Here is a 15475-nt window from a genome sequence, read left to right on the forward strand (position 1 = left end):
CCGGGGCTAACGACTTCCACTATTTTGTATGGTCCTTCCCAAGTTGGGAGGAGTGCTGTTGGCGGTGGAATGACCTCCTTCATTACCCAGTAACCCAGTTGGAGGTTCCGGTCTTTGACTCTAGCGTTGTAGAAACGTGATACCCATTGCTTGTTTTGCAGATTATGCAAATGGGCCTTGTGGTGTTTCTCCTCGAGGAGGTCTTTGTCGAGGTTGATGCCTTCACCGTTAGTCTCGGAGCCGTAGCCCTAGACCCTAGCGGTAGGTTGGGTGACTTCAATAGGTACGACAACCTCAGTTCTGAACATTATACAGAATGGTGTTTCACCGGTGGCGGAAGTTGGGGTAGTCCTGATGGCCCACACAACTTCCGAGAGCTTCTCAGCCCATAAACCCTTGGTGTCGTCGAGCTTCTTTTTGAGTAGCTTCTTGATTATCTTGTTGCTGTGTCAACTTGGCCGTTGGTTTGGGGGTGAGCGACAGATGCAAAATTCATCTTGGTGCCCGGGTTAGCGGTGAAAGATATGAGTTCCTTGTTGTTGAACTGTGTGCCGTTTTTTGTGATGATTGTATAGGGGACACCGTAGCAACAATAGATGTTCTTCCAGAGGAAGTGAGTTACCTTGGGGGTAGTTATTGCCGTCAGCGGTTCCGCCTTTATCCACTTGCTATTGTAGTAGATGGCGACAATGATGTACTTGAACTGGCCCTTGGCAGTTAGGAATTTACGAAGCAAATCCAGGCCCTACGTGGAGTGGATCCATGGACCAATGATGATTGACAGGGGTTCCGCCGGGTCATGGGGGAGGTCAACGTATTGTTGGCATTAGTGGCAAGACCTTGACACCTTTCTGGCGTAGTCGCCGAGCGTGGGCCAGAAGTAGCCCTATCGCATCATGCGATTGGCCAGAGACCTAGTGCCGGAGTGGTTACTGCATTCTCCAGCGTGTATCATTGCTAGCACGACCTTTCCCTCCTCCTGGGTCAGACACCGGAGGTTGGGGTGGGTGAATCCTTGGTAGTAAAGTTTGCCATTCTAGATATTATAGAGGGTTGCTCTCCACTTGAGCTGCCGTGCTTCGACTTTATCCACTGGCAGTGTCTCATTGCGCTTGTATTCGATGATTTCATCCATCCAACTGGGATTAACCTCAATGTTGAAAATCTCTGCTAGGGTTTTGGTGATGCTTAGCTTGTCAAGGCACTCCACCCTTGTGTCCACTGGACTTTGGTGTGGTTGGACGGTTGCTGGTCTTGCTAGTGAATTAGCCTTGACATTCTTTTCCCTGGGGATCTGTGTGATGGTGTGAAATTTGAATTTTTTGAGGAATGTCTTGACGTACCCAAAATATGCTGCTAACTGCTGATCCTTGGCCTGGAAGCTGTCGTTAACCTGGTTAACAACTAGCTAGAAGTCGCTGAATATGTTGACACTGTCAGCCCCTGAGTCGATGGCGAGGAGTAAGCCGACAATGAGTGCTTCATACTCCGCCATGTTGTTTGAGGCTTTGAAATTGAACTTTAACGTGTATTCTATGTTTAGTCCCCTTGGTCCTGTCAAGATGACTCCGGCACCACTGGCTTTGGCACAAGCGGAGCCGTCCACGTGGAGGTTCCAGTCTGACTGCTGCTGGGGGGCTGGTTCCCCAGCGGTTACCATTTCTGTGTTGGTTTCTTCTGCCCCTAGGTTGGGTTCATCCTGACGCTCGGTAAGCTCAATGATGAAATCTTCCACCGCTTGGTCTTTCATGGAGGTCCTTGGCTTGTAGCCAATATCGAACTCATTGAGCTCAATAGCCCACTTGTTGAGGCGCCCGGAGTATTTAGGGTTCTGCATTACTTGCTTCTGGGGCTGGTTTGTTAAGACATGAATTGTGTGGGCTTGGAAGTATTGGCGGAGGCACCTAGTGGCGACAATGAGTGCGAGAGCGAGCCTCTCCAGGGGGGTATATCTTGTCTTAGCCCCGTTCATGCCTCTACCAGCGTAGAATACTAGAAGCTCCTCCTGGCCCTCTAGTCGTATAATGGCTCAACTTACCGCTGATGGTGATATCGCCAGGTAGATGTACAGTACCTCCCCCGATACAGGAATGGAAAGAAGGGGGACTGCTGCCAAGTATTCCTTCAAGCTCTGGAATGCCGCTTTAAAATCTGGTGTCCAGTCACCTTATTTCTTGTGGGTCCTCTTCAGAACTTTGATAAATGGGAGGCACATTTCAGTGAGTCTGGAGATAAACCGAGAGAAGGCGGTTAGTTTACCTTGGAGGCTTTGAATGTGCACCTTCTATTCCGGAGCCTTCATGTTGAGGATGGCTTGCACCTTGTCAGGATTGGCCTCTATGCCCCATTCACTGACGATGTAGCCTAGAAATTTGCTAGCGGTGACACCAAAGAAACATTTTCTGGGTTGAGGAGAATGGAAAATATGATTATGAGGTTTGCCACTTTTCCGCTGGCTTTAATGCCTTTGACTAACATGTCGTCCACGGATACCTCTATTATCTTGTTGAGATGCTCAGCGAACATGACATTCATCAAACCGCTGATAAGTTGTACCGACGTTCTTCAAACCGAAAGGTATGACATTGTAACAGTATAGGCCCTTGTCGGTGGTGAAGGTGGTGCATCTTGATCTGATTATACCAGAGAAGGTGTCCATCATAATGAGCAGCTCGTGTCCAGTGGTTGCATCGACCAGTTGATCGATGTGGGGTAGTGGGAAGCTATCCTTAGGACATGTCTTGTCAAGACCTTTGAAGTCGACACACATCCGCCACTATCCGCTAGGTTTCTTGATTATGACCAGGTTGGAAATCCACTGGGGATAATTGACCTGGCGGATGAACCCAATGCCCTGAAGCTTGGCAACCTCTTCCCCTATTGCACGATATCTCTCTTTATCGAAGGCCTTACGCCACTGCTTGACAGGATAGAAGGATGGTTTGATACTCAACTTGTGTGTGATGATCTCAGGGGAGATGCCCAACATATCAGTGTAGGACCATGCAAAGACAACGACGTTGTCACGTAGAAACTGAGTGAGTTCAGCCGCTATCTCTGGGGCTAGCTGAGCGCCGATGCGGACCGTCCACTCAGGGTGCTCGTCGAAGATGTTGATAACCCTCAAGGATGTCTCTTGGTTGACAGGCTCTTTTTTCACATATTTTTCCTCATCATCCCGAGGATCCTCAAAAATATTGGCCGCTGGTACATGGTTTCCTATCGTTAGGATCTCATTAGGCCTCATCAAAAAGCTTGCGGATCAAGTGGGCCGATGGAGGCCCGCCGGCCCGACTCGTTAAAAAGCCCACATCCGTGGGTAGTGGGCCGGCCCGCCAAAAGCCCGCAAAAACCCTGCCCCGCCCGTAAAAGCCAGTAAAATATTATATATGTGTGTGTGTTTATAAATACACACACACACACACATATAGATATATATTTGTGTGTGTGTTTTTATATATGTGTGTGTGTGTGGAAGTTCTTATACTTCTATATAGAATATGTGCATTAGTGCATGGTCAATGGATTTTATGTAATTTGGACACTTTGGTGTCCCTTAGTGCATATATATATATTCTACATATCAGTTGATCAATTCGATCGGATTAGAAAATATGGTGAAATTGGCTAAATTTTTTACCGCACTAATAATTTATTGTAATAAACTCATCCAACGGTCAGTTTTTCCATTTTCTTTGAATTGATAGGGGTTGCTCTTTGGAGTGTATGATATATAAATATAGGTTTATAAGAGTAATTAAGTTTGACCTAATTGATCGAATTCGAAACGAGAACCAAATTGGCTGAATGAACCTCAACAATTTAGGAGGAAAATTGATATAGGCCAATGTGTTTGTAATTAATTAATTTTTTTTTATCTTATGTCCACGCACATCCATCGATGGAATATTTACAAACATGATGTGAAAAAATAAGCACGTTTCGCGGTCGTCATGCCATCGGTCAACTAAGAAAACATACAAGTGACGACGGTTGACCAATTCGATCATATTCGAAAATATGGTTAAATTGGCTAATTTTTTTACCACACTCATAATTTATTGTAAAAATGTCATCCAACGGGCCATTTTTATATTTTCTTTGAATTGAATGATGTAGATATAGGTTTATAAGAGTAACTAAATTTGACCTAGTTGATCGAATTTGAAACGAGAATCAAATTAGCTGAATTTTTTACAATCATCATAAAACATTACAATCTTTCAATCGAGCTGTTGATTTCTCTAAATTCATTTTCCACTTCATGGTTGCTTTAGAATGAACCTCAACAATTTAAATGCAATATACAAGTCATACAACTTTAGGAGGCAAATTAATATATGCCAACATCTTTGTAATTAAAATTGAAATTTTTATCTTATGTCCACGCACATCCATCGATGAAATATTTACAGACGTGATGTGAAAAAATAAGCACGTTTCGCGGTCGCCATGCCATCGGTCAACTAAGAAAACATACAAGTGACGACGGTTGACCAATTCGATCGGATTTGAAAATATGGTGAAATTGGCTAAATTTTTTACCACACTCATAATTTATTGTAATTATCTCATCCAACGGTCCATTTTTCTTTTCTTTGAATTGATAGGGGTTGCTCTTTGGAGTGTATGATGTATAGATATAGGTTTATAAGAGTAACTAAATTTGACCTAATTGATCGAATTCTAAACAAGAATCAAATTAGCTGAATTTTTTACAATCACCATAAAACATTACAATCGAGCGGTTGATTTCTCTAAATTCATTTTCCACTTCATGGTTGCTTTAGCAACCTCAACAATTTAAATGCCAACTGTTGATTTCTCATGTTTCTCATGGTTGTTGAGTAACATTCTCGTGCCAACTGTTGACTTCCTTTCACACAGCCTGTCACGTTGGGTGTAGGGAACTTCATGAGAAACATGTATCCGGCTATGATGCACTTGAGTTTGTTGAGTGTCGGTCGACCAATGATGGCATTGTATGAATTGAAGCAATCGACAACGATGAACTCCGTATGTATTTCCATTGTACATGGACTAGCGCCGATGACTAGACGCATGTAGTCAGAACCTAGCAGTTGGGTGACGTCACCAGAGAAACTGAGCAGTGGCTCATGATCTTGGAGTAATTTCCTATGTCGCTGGAGTTGGTTGTAGCAGCCATTGAATATGACGTTGACAGCGGATCCGCTGTCAACAACGACCCTTGCCACTGACCATTTATTGAGCATGGCGTCGATCAAGAATGGATTGTCATGGGGTAGATGTACTCCACGCTCCTCCTCCTCCGAGAAGGTAATGGGTTCCCAACCAGACTTTGGGAGTTTAGTGGATCTCTCATTGCGGATGTTGCAAACCTCTTTGGGGTGGTTAGCGCGTGCATAGCGCTTTCTTGCCCTATAAGACATGTTGGTGATCAGAGCACCGCCATCGATGGTGTTGATGCGGTGCATGGGTTCGATGTTGGCAAACACAGGTGGCGGTTGGCACACATTGCATTGTTCCATCTTACCATTACGGTACAAAGTCTCAATAGCTATTTTGAGAGCGTTGCAATTGTTAGTGTTGTGCCCGTTATCCTTGTGGTATTTACACCATTAGTCAATAGGTTTTATGTTAGGAGGTGTTGGCATCACTGGCTCTAAAATGCTTCCTCTTCGTTAGAGAATCCAACTTCACCTGGATCGCATCTGATAGGAGCACAATGTGCGACGATATTAATGAGTATATGCCCCATTTTAGCCTTGTTTCTCCCTTAAGTTTCGTGTTTTGAGTCATCGAGTTATTTTAAGAGTTTTGTAGAGTGTTTGGCGTGAAATAGGCAGAAAAAGCAAAATTCATGAAGAATCCTAGCTGGATCAGGATTCCTCACCGTCATGCTAATCTGTGGGCCTTAAGAGAGAATTTATGGGAGTATTTTTCTGAAATTAAATTGTTTTAATTCTTTTTATTTTCTCTAAAAGAATTTAATTTTGTGCCCTTTATTAAATCAGGTTGACCAAGCAATAAAGAAGGGAAATAAAGAAAAAGACGTTTTCAGTTGGGGAATAAATAAGAGAAAGACGTTTCAGCTTGGAAATTAAAGAAATTGCCCCATTATGAGAGGAGTTAAGACCATAAAGGAGACGTTTCAGTTGGGAAATTAAAGGAATTATAATGTAATCCCATCCGTCCAATGATGAAGGGTATGATCGACAAAAGCCAACCAATGCTCCCCTATAAATAGGCAACGTCCAGAACAGAATTGACATCGCTTCCTGGCCGATCGCTTCTTGGCCGATCACTTCCTTGCCTATCACTTCCTTGCCTATCACTTCCTTGCCTATCGCTTCCTAGCCGATCACTTCCTGACCAAGATCACTTCCTGGCCGGTCACTTCCTTGCCTATCACTTCCTGGCCAAAAACTATTCCAAGACTTTGCCCAATTCACTTCTTAAACCTCCATCAGCTACAAGACCGTGACCACCATCCATCCATCAATCTACGAATCTCTTAGGCGCTGAGTCAAGGACGCTCCACCACCATAGTAGAGACGAGTTTATCACCTTGTCGCCAAGTCTCTAAGGAAAACGCTTCAAAGTGTAACTATGACTCTACTTACAATTTTTGTTTCGGTTTTGTGGGTTTGCATTTGTGAGTTGTGTAATTGGAGACACGAAATTTTCAGAACATTTTTATTAATATTTTTGAGATTTTCAGTTCATTATTGAGTCAATTTTGAGAATTCTTTTATGATACATGTTATAATCTTGTGCCCTTTTACGTATTTAGGTAATTTTCAGAGTTAGGTTCATAAGTTTGCATGCTAGAATAACGGTGAGAGTTTTTGTGTGTTTGCTTAATTTACCAAGGGTAATTGTTATTTGTTAAGGCGCTGAGTTAAACAAGTGGCAATTAGTTCTAAAAAGTGGTAAAAACCATGTTCAATGGTTAGACGATTCTGAAAATTACGTGTTAAATTATATGTGTAATGGTTAATTTGCACGTGTGAGTTGATTCGAAGAACGGATCAGATAAATGGATTGGACCGTGACAGCTTTTCATTTGGGTTCTTATCTAGCATTTAAGATGGGCACATTTTTGTAGCATGTTGAAATGGATTTTTTGTTTTTCCACTTAGTAATTTTCGAGTGGTATTGGTCTAGGTTAGGGAAGTCGATCATTGTATATAGTTTTATTTGTTTTTTTTTAATTTTAAGTAGATTAGGAACCAAATTTGAAAACCCCCATTTTATTCTTTTATTTGTTAATTGACCTTTTTGTGTATGTGTACCCTACAATCCCTGAACTGAACGATCCCTGCTTATCCTATACTGACAACTACATTTTGCAGGGTTAAATTGTGAGGCTATTTTAGCCGCATCAATTTTTGAATCTTTCCATTTAGGCCAAATTTCTCTACGTTGGAATCATTCATCAACAGAGCGTGCTTCGATATCATTAGACTCAACGAACTCATATGGAAATATATCATCAATCTTGATGGAGTTTTTGTCCCACGTCTCATGTACACTAGTCTAATTTTCATAGAGATCTATATTCTCAATAATAGGTTCTGTAGTTAAGGCGTTCCCCAACAATAACCATAATTCAAAACATTCTCATGACACAAATTTTGAGTGTCGATGATCAAATGATTGATTTGTGCCAAAGTATCATTCGAACCTACTAGCCTTCCACGCATCCTAACTGGGACCATAGCCTGTGATGCCAGAGTACCACTCTCTATGGCGTTGGTGCCATGGCTACCACAGTGTAGGGTGGCACTACGTCCTCTCGTAGGAACGTTCATCCTTGCAGGCATGTTTGCAGCAGATATGTGAGATCTCGTCACTTTAGAGGGGATCGAGATGAGACAAAGTAGGGACAGACCATGACAATTCCTGTCGTTCCTGTTGAACATTCGTGTTCTTATCTTTCCTTAGCGACGGGAAGACTATCTCATCAAAGTGACAATCCACAAGACTTGTTGTAAAGAAATCGCCTAGCAAGGGTATTAAGTGGTGGACTATTGTTGGAGTCTCATATCCAACATATATGCCCATTCGTCTATGGGGACCCATCTTAGTGCGTTCTAGCTGCACAATTGGCACATAAATGACGCACTCAAATATGCATAAGTACGATATACTTGTAACCAGTCATTAACTATAATGCAGAGATAGATTGAGTGGCGGTGGGTGGTAGACGAATTAGCATACCTGCATGCGAGATTGCTTCACCCAAAGTGGATATAGGGAGATTGGTACGCATTACCAATGTCCGGGCTACCTTCGTAGTTGTTTTCGCAAAACCATTTGGGCATGAACATGGGAATATGATGTTCAACATCAGTTCCAATGCAATAATTATCGAAAGTCTTCGATGTAAACTCTCTAGCATTGTCAAGTCTAGTTGACTGAATGAGATGATTCAGGGAATGAGCCCGTCACCATATAATATGTGCTAGGAGTGTAGCATAAGCAGCATTACAAGTGGACAATGACACAACATGTGACCAGCGTATGTGTGTGTCAACCAACATCATGAAATATTTAAATGTCTGCAAGTTGGTTGAATCGGTCCACAGAATCCCCGTGGATTTTATGTAAAAACAGAATGAGTATTTTTGTATCTTTTGCATAGGATGGTCTCAGTCATAATTTCCCTTAAGGAACAAGCTTTGCAGAACGAGCAAGGGGAAACAACCAATGAGGATTTTGGTTGGGCCTAAGCGTCTTAAACGCTATCGAAAGCAAAGTTGGTGATTGCGGCATCACTTGGGGTGCCATCACCATGATGGACGCCATCCATGGCGTCATGGATATGGAATGTACCAGTGCTTGGCTGGTAGTGGATGACGGCGGCGCCATAGGTAGCGGTGGTGGCCACACTTAGTCCAGGAAGGAATCAACCTTTGATTCTTGCTTCGTTTCGCTCGAAAGAATGGATGTCCGTGTGAAGTCTTTAATAGACAGATCATCATATCACGACTAAGATAACCTATCCTGTCATGACAAAGCCAATATGTGTCTAAATTCAAGAGAACTTCTCTCATAACTTTATTGGATTTAATAGCTCAAATAGTGGTGACATAAAATAGACTAAAAAGACACATAAGTTTCTCTAAGATGTGCCTTTATTCTCAATCATTAGAGGTATTACAAAGGAACTCTTTTCCATTCTCTACATGCATTTTCGCATGGAATCCGTTGGCTCGAATAGCTCAATACGGTTCAATTTTCCCTAAAAGCGTAGAGAGTTTCTGTGAAAGTAATCAAGGTGCCATTTGGCAAGCGAAATTTGGGCTATTCCATGTCCTTGAACTAATCCTGATGGCTCTGCCATCATAGTCATAAAGTAATGTGCTCATAATTGCAAATGGAGTCACAATGAAAAGAACTCGAAATTTTATTCATAAACCAATGATGTACATCATTGTTTCTTTGACCAAAAGAAAATCTAATCCGAAATTAGCTAATGCAAAACAAAGGTAATCATTTAATTTTTTTCGGTAACTCCAAAACTAATATGACCAGGTGAGTAGAGAAATGTCGGTGGAACAAAGCTCGCTTGAATACCACTTATCTCAAAAACTTCCTAGACATCATACTCATTTTGGATGAGGCTAGCTACTTGAAGAGAAACTAAACCAATGGCATTTAGTACAAAATATATGGCAATTCTCATATTACATCTCTCGGAAAAAATAAAAACTTAAACAAAATCACCGATCTATTGATCCAAGCTAGATTTGAAGTCTTCAACCCTTAACTCCAGATCACCTTCTTGATCCTTTTGCTCCACATAGTGAGCTTATATTGCTTCACAATATGCTTTGTAGGTTGTGGCAATACTCTCACGAGCTCTACAAATGTGTGCCCAAAGACCGAATGCTCCACATCGAGAACATACACCTCTGTGCTCAGACTCCCATGATTGAGGCGTATTGAAAGCGTCATTGGGATGACTCTTAGTGTTGGTGGTGCCACCAACATCACTACAGACATTGCCTCCCTCTCTCTTTTCATGTTGACCTCTTTCGGTTCTGTGTCCGCTTATTTTGGCGAATACCTTCCTCAATAGAGCTAGAATATGGACCAGAACGCCTAGAATTGTCCCTAGATTTAGGTTTTTCATTCTTAGCGCCCTCTCTTAGGGGCGCGACTATAATTGGACTCTAGAATATGCTCTATTCCCACAAGTCTTGAATTATAGTTCTTCACAAGGATGTTGTCATGCTTTTCAGTGACATTCATGGCTCCAATGAGCTCATGAAACCTTGTAATCCTTTTTGCAGTAACACTGATTTGATAGTTCTTAGTAACCATCAAAGCAGAGACGGGGAAGGTAGAGAGAGTCATCTCAATCAACATCGCATTTGTAATATCTTTTGCACAGAATTCTATCAAGCGAAGTGCTTCCGAGTTGTAGTCAAGAGTTATCTTCAAATCACAGAAGCGGAGATTATGTATCTCATTTCTAGGTCACGAAGCAGGGAGTCACGGACGTTACCAAAGCATTCTTCGAGTGAGACCCACAGCCTTTTGGGGTCTTCTTCATTCAGATACTCATACTGGAGCAAATCATCCATATGACGAATCAATAGGATAACCGTTTTCGCCTTATTTGCCTCCAAGGCTGCTCTATTTGCTTCTAAAGCTTGAGCTTGCTCAACAGTTAGCACGTCCTGGCTAGGCTCAAGAATCAGATCCAGGATTCTTTTGGCCTTGAGATGCTGGCGGACATCACAAACCCACTTGTGAGATCCAGAGCCAATTGTTCCCAATGGAGCAAAGTCCAGTTTGTTCAGATTACTCATCCTGAAAAGGAACAAGAAAAAAATTTTAGTTTCGGAGCAGGAAAAGTTACCACGAAAACAATAGAAATTTCTGAGAGTAATCACTCCCAAGAAATTCGATTCCAAGAGTTATTGGATTATATCGTAACAATGATGTAAGTGGTCGATCATCAATTCTCAACAAACTCTAAGTTTGGAGGTTTCAACAAGCTCCAAACTTGGAGATAGTATGAACCCCCACAGTTCGGCTTAGGTCTCCCCATGAAAAAAGAAATCGGGTAGAAGAAGAGAGGTTGAAAGTCTCCGAGAAAAAGAAATAATTAAAAGTACTAAAAGCAGCAAATTTTATAAAAATTTACCTCGAAATAGGTTTGTTGGAAAGTCGCCGGAAAAAGGTCGCCAGAGGTCGCCGGAAGAAATCTCTAGTGGCCGGAGGTGAGGGGTCGACAAGTGGTCGGCAAGGGGTCGCTAGCGTGCATACGTGGGGGCTACCGCATGCTTGTGTGCTGGCCTTGTGCGTGGGTTGTGCGTGCTCACCTGCTAACGAGGCTAACGAGGTCGGTAGGTGTGCACGGGGCTGCGAGCTAGGGGTGTGCAGGGAAGAGGCTAGCGAGGCTAATCTGCCGCGCTACTGTGGTAAGGCTAATGCGGGGCTGGCAGCGAGGCTAATCGAAGGTAGAGCGAGGCGAGGGTTATGAGAGGGTGCTGTGCAGGGGTGCCGAGGCTGTGCGAGGCTAGAGCCCGCAGGGGCACTGACGAGGCTAACCAATCTGAAGCGAGGCTAACCCAGCCGGTTCTGTATTTTAGGTGGCCAGTTTGGGTGTTTTCAGGCCGGTTCCAGTGCTTTTGCCGCCAGTTCTGGGCTCCTGGGATCAAGGGCTTCAAGGTGTGCGGCGGAGGTATCTAGGGTTTCGAGTTTACAAATTTAGGATTTCAGGGTTAGGGCTTCGTGCTAATAACGTGTTTTAGGAAAACTGAAATTGGGAGATAATTGAGTTGTACTTTCATTGATAATAGGGGCCTCTTTATATAGAGGATTACAAGCAAAAAATCTGCGTCTCACAAGGTAACTGAATCATACAATGATTGAAATATCTCCGTAGATATCAGTAAGACTAACCCCATTACAACTCAGACAAGTAATCATAATTTGGATAAGAAAACACAAACTAGGTGTCCTTAAACAATTATTAGTTTTTTAAATGAAACTTTATATTTGTTCTAGTAGTATTAGAATTCTCGCTTTAGTAGTAATGAGATTCTTACTCTAATGTTTATGGGATTCTCATGTATTTTGTGTCCATGAGTTTTATGCTTCCTCGATTTCTAAACTTTATTCATCCTCTTACGTAAAAAACCTCTTATATAAGGTGCATCTAATCTTCATACAACTTGATTCGACCATATATATAACTTGCAATAAATTGGCAGCTAGTACGTACATAATTTCTCAGCACTGGTTTGCCATTACAACAAAACAGGATAGTCACTAATGAATCAATAACCTAACAATAGCACGATCGAGTCACACATTTACACCTTCGTTCAGTAATTAATGCTAAGAATTCATACTTCCTTCTACTATCAAAGCAGATCTTAGTGAGGATGTAATTAATGTTCCGTAGCCTTGATCAGTACCATGAACTACAAGCAAAGGGATCCGAAACCGGAGAAAGTTCATCGGGACATCAAACAATGCCCACTGGGACATTACTAAGCCCCATGAGTGGGAGCTTTGGTCGGCAATATGATGGGGACTCCAGAAAGTGATACAAATTACACTGGGAAATCAAGAAACACCAGGAAACCCAGGATTGATGCTTCACGTACCTGTTCTGCTAGTAATTTATACCTCCAGAACTTCACTCTCCACAACATGGAAAAAAGGACTTCATCTTCGTATCATGAAGGGGTTCATAAATCGGAGAGATCTCGCGGAACCCGAGAAGTATACAAACAACAAATTCTGATTCAGTACCTTCTTCCAGCACATCAGGTACTTCGAGGGTGTATAGGATTGGCCTACTCCAACTAGAAAAACGCTAGGGGAAATTCTACGGTACCTGTATGTATGTGATACACTCATTTACAGATTTGATAACAATTTTGTTGTCATTGTGGTAAATGGAGTTATTTTTGGGTAATTTTAGTTCTATTACAGGTGATTACTCCACCTACGATATTTTTACAAGTTTATGAACAAATTGTTGTCGATGTAGTAACTTGGTTTAATTATATGTAAATGTATAAAACAAATGTGATAACTTTGTTCTTAATGTTGTAAATTTGGTTCAACTAAATTGTAATTTTGGTTCAATTAGATGTAAATGAGTGTATGATAAACATCCAAGTACTCTAGACAACCCCCTAGAAAAAGTATGGAATGGGAACAGGCCATACTGTTGTATAAATTGTAAAACATAAATATCAGTATAAACAGTTTTGGTATGCGCACAATCTATATATTCTTATTTTTCTGTCATTCAATTTCAAAGGTAGAAACTGAAACATGCACAATCGCAACTTAATTGCCCATGGCCAATAAAGAAAAATAGAAACGTTTAATTAACAAGTAATTGAATGTACCTGGAATTTTGAAGCTACTTAGATGCTCTGTATTACACTATGCCAAAAACTGCATCACACTACACTTTTTAGACAACGAAAAAAAAATTTCCGTTGTGTGATCACTGAAACTGCTTCACACAACAGGTTTAATGAGATTGGCGTTGTATAAGGAGGTCGTACATCAATTTTTTTGGGTCCAAGATTATTGTACAACAGTTTTAAGGATTTGTTTGTTGTCTGAATGTAAAAAAAATTCCCCCTCACCTGCTCAAATTTGGGTCGAAATTTTGACTCACCTTGCACAACAGTATTGTTATATATGTTGTATGAGAGTAGCGCCTGACTAGCGCCTAGCATTTTTTAGAACCTTGTTCTTTACCTGTATTTATCTTTCCGGCACTTTACATTACCATTCTTTACATTCCTACAATTTATCTTTTTGATTGTTACTTTGCTGCACTTTATTTTCCGTGGTTTACATTTTTGTTCTTTATCTTAATTTGGTGCACTTTTACATTCATGTGGTTTACTTCGTGTTATTTACTTTATCCAAATATTAAAAAAATCATAAAAAGAATCATCGTCATCTCACTTTGGCCTCAATCACTGAGTTACACAGCATGAACATTCCAGCTAGGTAAGGACAATCCGTGCTAAAGTCCTTGCATTTAAGACAGAGAGAACCCTGGGACCGAGATTGATCCTTCCTCTGCCCACAATCAAGTGATCAGAAGTCAGATCGACGCAACATCTACAAACATAACAAAACCTCGCTTGGCCTCCCAGCAGTGAGTTAGCACACCCGCGCACACGTCACCATTCCATAAGGACACGTGTAAGCCAAAGAAGCCCTCGACCCAGTGACACAAGGCCGAGAAGATTTTTGAGCAAACAATTGAAAAAGTGGATTACTTATTTTGGTTAGCAACGGTCTCGATGCAATTAATTGCTGGAGCAGTTCAATTGATAGTGTCTGTTACGTCCCGAACCTAGAATTAACGATTTACTCACTATTTGGACAGTAATTGTCAAATACTTTCAATTTTTACTTTTTATCGATATTTTAGTGGCCCTAAAAGTTGACTTTTTGTTCGGGTCAAAATTTGAGGAAATGTTCTTCATGAAAGTTGTAGAGGACTTTAAACTGAGCGCGTGCATATGTGGTGCGTAAAAATTGGACTTAGTATGTGAGAGTTATGGCCAAAAATGTAGAAGTTACTGTTCATGGTAAATTATATATATATATATATATATGGAAGTTACTGTTGGTAGATTTCCATTTTCGGAAAATCTACCTAGCCCCGGTAACTCTTTCTTCTCCTTCCCCGATCCTTCTCCCCTTTCGGCCCAATCTTCCCCCTTCGATTTCTCCCTCCTCCGGCCGACCCACGACGCAATCCGGCCATCCCCAAGCTCGTCTCCTTCCCCTTGTCATATCTGTGGAGGTATTTGGCGGAGATTTGGCCGGAGAAGCTCGATTTTGAGTGGGGAAAATTACTGTAGCAGTTCGCCACTATTGTCGATTTCCGGCGATTCCGGCCATCTCCGGTCACCATATCGGCGTCGAAGGCTCGGTTTTCAACGGAGATCATTTCGCCCCTAGCCTCGAAGCAAGATTTACCGTGTATAGGCCGAATCGATAACCTAGGGTTCTTGAATTTCTGGGTTATGTTCGCCGGCCGAATTCGACCATTTCCAGGTAAAATTGGGGTTTGTTGAGAAAATTAATCAGTGGGTTGAGTTGTAGCTATACATGGAATTTGGTAGCCGGTGGTGGAGGTTGGTACCGGCGCGTGAGTGCCACGTGGCGCCACTGTTGGTGGTGCGTGAGACAGTATTTGGCCAGACTTTAACTTCTGTTGTTGAGATAATTAATCAATTATACATCTAGTTTCATAATTGCAGCTTTGTGATAGAATTGGAGATGGAATGAATGTGGATTTTGATGTTGTTCAATGGTGGAATTGTTAATTGAATTGCGAGGAATCCATCCATCGGATTTCCTTGATTCGGCCCTAAAGCCCATACATTAAGGGAATAATATTAGTGAAGAAGATTGGGAGGTTTTGGGCAAATAATGATAATGTTAGGGTTGGTTTTATTTATCGTAATTTAGTTTTCCA

This window comes from Rosa chinensis, chromosome 7 (assembly GCF_002994745.2).
Source record: "Rosa chinensis cultivar Old Blush chromosome 7, RchiOBHm-V2, whole genome shotgun sequence".
NCBI lineage: Eukaryota > Viridiplantae > Streptophyta > Magnoliopsida > Rosales > Rosaceae > Rosa > Rosa chinensis.